General features: G+C 52.6%; 1 pseudogene; it reads right to left on the reverse strand.

Annotated features, from left to right (window-relative positions):
• Positions 1 to 965: 965 nt before the first annotated feature.
• LOC144254734 (putative olfactory receptor 2W6 pseudogene) lies at positions 966 to 1,910 on the reverse strand (annotated as a pseudogene).
• Positions 1,911 to 8,267: the final 6,357 nt, after the last annotated feature.

Genomic DNA, 8,267 nt, shown 5'->3' on the forward strand with positions numbered 1-8,267 from the left:
GCGGAGCCGGGAAGTCACATCCTCGGGCTCTGAGGCACCTGCTGCTGCGGCGCTGCTCTTAGTGACATCCGGCTGCACTGACCTTGTAAGATCGCCAACAGCACCATGTCTGGTGAGGTTGGCCAGGAACCTCCCCAGGAGACCAAGGTCATCGGTCCCCTCGAATGAAGATCATCTGCCCGGCTCCTTCTAGGCCCTTGGCTGCTCAGCCCTCCTGGGAGCACTCTGCTGTGAGAACAGCCAAGGAGAGGGGCCACGACCCCCAGTCCTCCCTTCCAGAAGATGCACCTAAAAGGCCACTCCCGGCTCATGAGGACAGCCTGGGCAGAGGCTGTCCTCCCAGCATGCCCAGATGTCCATTGGAAATGCGACCACAGTTGTGGGCACAGGGGTGCTGAGAAAGGCTGCTCACTGTCTCTCTTTGACACCTAGGATGTAGTTGCAAACTGCCTGGTGCTTGTGGGACAGGGCAGATGACAAGTCTCCTGCCATTGTGGAGCAGAGCTCCTAGAGCTGGCAGCTGGTCCCACCCAGACCTGGCAGCGCGAGCCACACTAGAACCCTGAGCCACTGTGTTGTCTGCCTCACTTGGTGGCTCAGGTGACTGGGAACAGCTCCAGCAAGTCCTCCGCATGGATCAGGCACCCCAATCTGAGCTCCCCGTGTCCCAATGCTCCAAAACCCAAAACCTCCTCAGCACCATCACCACCCAACCATGGAAACCCCACCTGGGACCTGCAAGCCTGTGGCGACAAGGTGATCTGAATGCCTACACAGACTTTGAGGCTATGTGTATGTGCACACAGGAAACACAGATGGATGTCACATTTGTACTTGAGACTCAAGTGTGAATTTGAGATATCTCATGATGTATATCCGCCCCAGCCTGCCTCCACAGAATACCACTGGCCTGAGGATGTGGACGAGGGCACTGCACTCAGCAGCCAGATGCAAGTGATGCTCACTTAAGCTTCCCCAGACCCCTTCTCCCAGCCCAGGAGCCTGGCCACTGCCCCCTTCACATCCTTGTTCCTCAGGGTATAGATGAGGGGGTTGGCGCTGGGTGTGACCACCGTGTAGAAGAGTGTGAGGAACTTGCCCTGGTCCTGTGAGTAGCTGTTGGCCGGCTGCAGGTACATGTAGATGATGGTCCCGTAGAATAGAGAGACCACCAGCAGGTGGGAGGAGCAGGTGCTGAAGGCCTTCCTGCGCCCCTCGGTCGATCTGATCCTCAGCACTGCGGCTGCGATCGTGCCGTATGAGACGAGGATCAGGGACAGGGGCACCAGCAGAAGCGCCACCCCCAGGGTAAAGGCACAGGCTTCCACCAGCATGGTGTCTTCACAGGACATGGCGATGAGAGCCGGCATCTCACAGAGAAAGTGGTCCACCCTGCGGCACCCACAGCGCGAGAGCCGCATGGTCTGAGGACACATGACGAAGGCATTCAGAAAGCCGCAGCCCCAGGCCACAGCGACCAGCTGCAGGCAGAGGCGGGGGTGCATGAGCACCATGTAGTGCAGGGGCCGGCAGATGGCCACATGGCGGTCGTAGGACATGACGGCCAGGAGGACGCACTCGGTGGAGCCCAGCACCATGTAGACGTAGAGCTGGGCCACGCAGCCGTGGTAGCTGATGGTCTTGTCTGGGCCCCAGAGGTTCCACAGCAGCTGGGGCACAATGCTGGTGGTGAAGCAGAGGTCCAGGAAGGACAGGTTCCCAAGGAAGAAGTACATGGGCGTGTGGAGCCTGGCATCCGCGAGGGACAAGAGGACAATGGCAGCGTTGCCCACCAGTGCCAGGACATAGAAGACCAAGACAGAGGCAAACAGGACCCTCTCCAGTCGAGGCCGGTCAGAGAAGCCCACCAGTATGAACGCCTGGAGGGAGCTGTCGTTGCCGCTCCCCATGGCCACCCCACTGTGTGCAGAAACATCGAGGGCACTGGTAAGAGAACACAGCATGGCCCCCTGCCCGCTGCACCCGGCTGTGCACTCAAGAGAGTTCACCTCTGAGTGTACACCTACAGATGCCCATTATGTTCAGGGCAGTGTGCCCGACTCCCAGGCGGGGCATGGATCTGCCCTGAAGCCTGCCGCCTTGGGGAACAGTACAGGCATTTGATGACCAAGGCGGGTCAGAAGCTCAGCCAGAAGAGTTGTCGAGGGCTGGGTGTTGGCCAGTGGCTCCCAACAGGTGGGGAGAGCCCTGCAGCTGCGCCTATGTTAACGGAGGCCATGACCTGAGAGCCGGGCTCTGGCTGTGTTCACAGAAGGAATGTGACCTGTGGCCCACTGAGCAGGATGCTCCCACAAGAGCCAGCAGGATGTGCCCAGGTACAGAGGCCAAACTCAGGGGCGACGCTCAGGGACTTCGCGAATGCACACACAAGGCCACCTTGAATGGCAGGCCATTGTATCAAAACAGGACCCAATAATTCTTGAGGTGACAGGTGTGATTCTGCCTCTGCAATACATGACCTACAACCCAGCTTGGCATCCTGTGTGTTGGCTTTCCTCATGCAAGATGGAAAGAGGACAGGGCTTTTAGGTTCCCATCCATACCTCCCATGTCTACATGCCTGGTGACAGTGGGCTTATACCTTGGCCACCTACAGCCTCCAGGGCTACAGTTGTCTAAGATAAGGGCTGTGAAGGGGACCCTGCCTAATAGTGCCAATAGCTACTGAGGAAGGCCTCCCCTGAGACAGTAGTAGCAAGTGACACCAGGCAACACAGGACAGTGGACATGGGAGTACAGAAGCATTTTGAAGGACCCCTGTGTGCATGTGGCTGCTGCCCTACCTGTCGGCCCTCATGGTGGAGTCTGCAAACTCTGCCTGGCTGAAGCTGTGGTGGGGATCCCTAAGTTTGAATCCAACAGTTCAGACACCAGATCCCCAGCCAAGCCACACAAAGGGGTAGGAAAGGGGCAGGGAACCCTCAGAAGTGGCCAGATAAGTGCTAAAGAACCGGGAGACTTTCACAGGCACACTTTGCAAGCATCGAGTGTGAAGAGCAGCTGAGCTTCGGTATCCACAGACTCATTGCTAAATTGCACCCCATGGAGAGACCCAAGGACTGGCGATGACAAACTACACAAATTATTTAGCAATGGCTGTCACTTAGACTGCCACTCCTGAGCCAAAATTGCAAGGTGACCTCAGGTCTTTTAAAAACATTTTTCCTCCATGTTTTATTACATCAGTGTGAGGTGGCCACCATGCATAGTCCTCTGACTCGCATCCTGCCCAGGTGTTTAGTTGACAGTCATGAAATTGCAAAGGAGCTCTGAAAATGTCAAATTCCTTTAGTAGTTTCATTGGCATGAAATAATAAATGTGAACTCATTATGGAAACTTCGGCCTAATGTTCTGAAATTGGGTTGGTGAATGGGACTTGATTCTCTGACGTAAGGTTATGCTCCAACCACACCAACTCATGGAGGACAGACCAGGGCTTTCTAGGCTTTAATGGATAGAAATTAACAACAAAGAGTAGGGGAACTATTTATATTTCAGATATACTGCACATTCTTATTTAGGAATTTTTAGACCCCTTTTTCCCCATGTGGGGACCAGCCACTGTGAGAAAAAGGCATTGATCTGAAATGTGGGTCCAGGCCACACCACCCACTGAGCTAAGGTGAGACTCTCTCTGGCCATTCCTGTCTCTATGCACTCCCTCCTTCCAATAGCAGCCAAGCCCAGGGCTCAGGTCCCCTTCTCTGCACTCCCTCCTGTCCTGTGCCAGCCAAGCTCAGGGCCCAGGTCCCCTGCTCTGCACTCCCTCCTGTCCTGTGCCAGCCAAGCCCAGGGCTTGGGTCCCCTGCTCTGCACTCCCTCCTGTCCTATGCCAGCCAAGCTTAGGGCCCAGGTCCCCTGCTCTGCACTCTAACCTGTCCTGTGACAGCCAAGCCCAGGGCTCAGGTCCCCTCTCTGCACTCCCTCCTGTTCTATGCCAGCCAAGCTCAGGGCTCAGGTCCCCTCTCTTCACTCCCTCCTATCCTATGGCAGCCAAGTCCAGTTCTCAGGTCCCCTGCTCTGCACTCCCTCCTGTCCTGTGCCAGCCAAGCCCAGGGCTCAGGTCCCCTGCTCTGCACTACCTCCTGTCCTATAGCAGCCAAGCCCAGGGCTCAGTTCCCCTGCTCTGCACTCCCTCCTGTCCTGTGCCAGACAAGCTCAGGGCTCAGGTCCCCTGCTCTGCACTCTCTCAGGTCCTATGGCAGCCAAGCCCAGGGCTCAGGTCCCCTGCTCTGCACTTCCTCCTTTCCCATCCTTTTCGTGCTATAGGGCTGTGGCTGCTGTCATTTGTCACCTTTCCCTCACCAACCTGCACTTACATGCCTACAGAGAGCTCCCTTAGTCTCAGCCATCTCTAGAGGAAAGCCTGTGATTCTTTTCACAATCACAGAGAAGCTCTCTCTATGCTGATACAGAAGAACAGAGCTTTCTGTTCAACCTGGCTCCTCTCCTACACAAGAGTGTGGTTTTATGTGTGCCTCTAGTCTCCAGGGGCACCCTGGGTTGGCCAGCAGGGACAAGGCAAACAAGTAGAACAGAATCATCTTTATATGCCTACGATTCATTGTAGAAATCAGTGTGTTCTATCTTTTTTGAATCAGATGCAGTATCTTTCTCAAAAATGGAGTTCCAAATTAGAAGTCGGGGTTGGGAAGCTCCCTACTCTGATGCACACTAACCAATATAAGCCCTAATAGAAGCCATCACAAAGATGATTTCAGTAGAGAGTCAGACCTGAGCCTCATTTCCACACACACAAAAAAAATTCAAAGTCCTCACCCTTCTTATTCCGGGAAAGTTGAGGACCTGAGGTTCTGAAGCCCTTCTTCCCTCAATTCCAGAGATCAGGGGAGACTTCTCCAGAATGAGCAGCCAATTCTGGGTCTTCCAAAGGCAACTTCAGTGACAACTCTGATAGAAAATCAAACAGAAAAATGACATCTGACCTGAAGAAGAGTTGGTGGAGCTCTCAGCAGCAGAAGGAGGAGGAGAAATCACTTCCTGAGGCAGGAGTGGCCAGAGTCTCACCTTAGCTCAGCAGGTGGTGTGGCCTGGACCCACATTTCAGATCAAAATGCCTTTGTCTCACAGTGGCAGGTCCCTGCATGGGGGAAAAGGGGCCTCCATGAGGAAGTAGCCTGAGGTGGGGAAGCAGGCTGAGTCCCAGGCATAGCCAGGGACACCGTGGCACTGGCTCACCTAGGGGCAGGAAAGGTGGCTTTCATCTCCTGTAGCTTGGGAAATGAGGCATCTGGGGACCTGAGGAGGCTGGTGTCAGCTTGTTTACAGAGCCAAGCCCGGGGGACCCCAGGGACTATGGTGTTCTCAAGGACCCCCAGGGAGGAAGCACTAAGCTCCCAAATATAAAAAATTAGCATAAGCCTCACAAATGTAAAAGGAAGCATGCATAGAACTCACAGGCTGAAAACCAAGACCCAGATGGAAAGAACCCCCCAAGATTTCAATCTGCAGAGGCCTCCAGCCTTGGTAGATTCAAGACAACCCAAGTGCCAGCTGTCCCCCACACAGGCTCAACACCATTCTTACCCCAAACCACACCCCTTCCAATTTGTAGCTACAGACAAGATTATTCTACATTTTTTTAAGGAAAGGAAAATAAACTAGAAAGGCCAATAGTGAGTAACTCTGAAAAGATAAGGAACACAGAGGAGAGAAGCAGCCTACCTGACTCCAAGAGTGTGTACAGAGTCACAGGACTGGAGCAGGGAGGGGAGCAACCCACAAAGACTGCCAGGGCCTGAAGCGAGCTCCCCACGTGGGCTGGAGCTCCCGAGAGGTTAGGAGCAATTCTGGGGAGAAGACACAGCCTGAGGACAAACACTGGCACTGAGGACACCCAGGGCCTCAACATAGGTCTCCTGTATGACCAAACATTCTGGACCATGAACTTGGATGCAAATGGACCACACAGCTCAAGGAATTGAATGTGTTGTGGGCTTCAATGTAAACTGTAAAGCTATGTAATTTTAAAAGAAGAAGGTGAGGAAACCTTCAGGACCCAGGAAGAGGCAAAAAAAAATTCTTAGACTTGACTCTCAGCAACCCACAAAAGGAAAGGTTATCGATTGGGCTTAACCCAAATCAAAACTCGCCTAGGAAAAGATACCACTAAGAGGCTTAAAAGGCAAGCTATAGAATGGAAAAACATTTTCAAACTATAACAGAGGTCTGGTGTCTAGAATATATGAAGCTCTCTCAAAAATATTCAGTTTAATCCGATTAGAAAATGATCAAATGTCAGGAGGAGGTGTCTCACCACAGAAGATACGTCATGTGTTGGGGATACTAGTCATTAGGCAAATGCAAATTCAGATGCAAATGAAACATCGGCACAAACCTATCAGAAAGCTCCAAAGAAAAATACAGAAAATAACAAAGGCTCACAAAGGGGTAAACAAACTGGATGATGGATAGTCTTAAGAAAGGGAGAGAATGACGCCCTTAAACTTATACATGGATTTGGCTCTTGCTAGGCACCATGGCACAGGCCTGCAATCCCTGCTACTTGGGAGGCTGAGGCAGGAGGATTGCAAGTATTAGTCCTGCCTCAGCAACTAGGTAGACACTGTCTCAAAATAAAAAGTAAAAAAGGCTGGACTGTAGCTCCATGGTGGAGTACTTTCCCAGGATATGTGAGGCTCTGGGTTTCATTCCCAGCACAAAAAAAAAAAAAAAAAAAAAATAGAAAGAGAAAAGTATGTGAATGGGGCAGAGGCTATACTGGACTTGAATTATTGCTCTTAAAACCTGAGTGAAATGTCCAAGCGATTCCAAAACAAAGTTAAATGGAAAGCCTACAGTAAGCTAGTGTTGCCTCCATGTTTGGGCCCTGCCTTTCCCTCTGGCTGTTCTTCGAGTCTTGGCTTCAGCCCAGATGTCACCTGCTCCATGAGTCTTGCCCTGTGCACCCTCACTGTGGTTCCCAGTGCCCCTCTGTGCTGTCATTATGGGTTCAGGGCTCCCACCAGAACGGGAAACTGCCTTCTACGCTTCCTGGTTTCCCTCACCAGCTGTGAGTCCCTTCCAACCAGAATGCAAGCTCAGTGGAGCGAAGACCCCATCTGCAGACCCCAGCCCACAGCACTCGCACCAGCTTGCAACCTCCCACAGGGTGGGAGACAGACCAGAGATGGATGGAAGACAGAGGAGAGAGAGGGATGATAGACAATGGCAGGTGATACAGAGATCAGAGCTAGAGGATAGACACAGGGTGCATGGATGGGTGGATGGATCACCGATGACAGATGATTAGATGCCGCAGCCCGGCTGGCTGGGCAAAATAGCCAGGGGGGGGTGACGAACAACTTGTGTACATTGATACAGCTGGAGTGGGAGCCGTTTATTGTAGGACAGGAGGGGTATATATACATTCCACACAGCTTATCTTAATTAACATAAACTAGATACAGCAGTCAACCTATAAGGAATCTCCACACTTAATGGCTCACTGGCGTTACTTCACAAACCACTCCCTCTGGCAAAATGCCAGGCGCCATCTTGGCTTGTTTACAGACCCTAACAGATAGACAGGCCACAGATGACACCATACAAGATGATGGATCTGGATAGATGGATGACAGATGATGTAGACACAGGAGCTGGAGGGTAGCTACAGGATGGATGGAGGGTTAGATAAGCAGACAACACATGATGGACAGGGGAGGGGGACACATGATAGATGACGGAGCTGGATAGAGAGAAGACAGATGACATACATATCAGATAGGTGACAGATGACACAAGATGGACAGAGATGGCGAGACAGCTGGCTGAGTGGAAGAATGACTAGCACTCCTCATGGGGACAGAGGCTTGGGTGGAATTCTGTAAAGCACATTGACCGGGTGCTCCTCACTCACACTTATGTGGATTGTATGTAGCGTAACTTTCCATGTGGGGATCTGGAGGGGTTGGCCAGACCCTGTGTGGGGACACCTGTAAGGTTGGCTGGTCTATGTGTGGGGACACCGGGAGGGACTCACTGTTGCCTGTGTGGTGACACCTGCAGGGATCTCTACATAGCTGAACCTGACCCAGCCCCATGCTGAGTAGTGGGGCAGAAAGGCGTCTCATGAGTCAAACCCATGTCACCTTTCAGGAAATGGGGCAAGTCGGGAGATCAGGAATGTGCCTCCATGTGCACTGAGGCCCAGTGGTGACACTGTGACAGTGCTCTCCGTGCTGGGCTTGCACTGGTTCACCAGGAGCCCCCATGAAAAGTACAG

This window comes from Urocitellus parryii, chromosome 1 (genome assembly GCF_045843805.1).
Source record: "Urocitellus parryii isolate mUroPar1 chromosome 1, mUroPar1.hap1, whole genome shotgun sequence".
In the NCBI taxonomy this organism is placed as follows: Eukaryota; Metazoa; Chordata; class Mammalia; order Rodentia; family Sciuridae; genus Urocitellus; species Urocitellus parryii.